Raw genomic sequence first — 600 nt, 5'->3', positions numbered from 1 at the left:
TCTGCCCACTTGTGATCTCTGTCAAACAAAACCGTTAAAATACATAAAAATAAAAAAAATAAGTTGAAAAGATCAAGGGTGCTGGGTGCACCACCTTGCGCCGCTAAAATCCCCATAAAACTACAAATTACTCGCCCTCAACTCTCTGCTTTTTCCATGTCAAGAAAGGGACGGGCAGATCGCGACACCCAGGCATCCCGCAAAGTAGGCGGGTCACCTTAGGGGCAACCTTTACCCGCTCAAAAATTCGTCTCACATTAGCAGTGAGGATTCGGGCGTCACCCCGAATCGTTATTTTCCTTACTCATAAGTTTAAGGCATAAAAGCACACACGTGTTCCTCGCTGGGTAACGAATTCCATTCTCATTAGCCTTACGGTGAGCCTCAGAGTGGCCCGTTGAACCCAGCTCCTTTCCAGTTTATCTTATTCATTTAGTTCATTGTTTCTGTCCCTTTCAATTTTATTTGTTCGCCGGGGAGAACCACAGCGGTAGGGTCTCCGACTACGGTATGCAGATAAGCAGCTGGCGTCGCAAAGGCTCACGGAAGTTCTCCGCCCCTTCCGGTTTTTGCCCGGTGTGAGCTGTCGCGAGAGTTCTT

The 600-nt window shown here is 48.0% G+C and overlaps 1 non-coding gene across 1 annotated transcript; it reads right to left on the bottom strand.

The window, feature by feature from the left end:
• Positions 1-171: 171 nt before the first annotated feature.
• On the bottom strand, positions 172-321 carry LOC131839927 (U12 minor spliceosomal RNA). Its single transcript, XR_009357078.1, has one exon. It is a non-coding gene; the product is annotated as a U12 minor spliceosomal RNA (small nuclear RNA).
• Positions 322-600: the final 279 nt, after the last annotated feature.

The sequence above is a fragment of the Mustela lutreola genome, chromosome 8 (assembly GCF_030435805.1).
Source record: "Mustela lutreola isolate mMusLut2 chromosome 8, mMusLut2.pri, whole genome shotgun sequence".
Taxonomy (NCBI): domain Eukaryota; kingdom Metazoa; phylum Chordata; class Mammalia; order Carnivora; family Mustelidae; genus Mustela; species Mustela lutreola.
The sequence above is the reverse complement of the archived record's forward strand: the minus strand, read 5'-3'. Positions and strand labels throughout refer to the sequence as shown.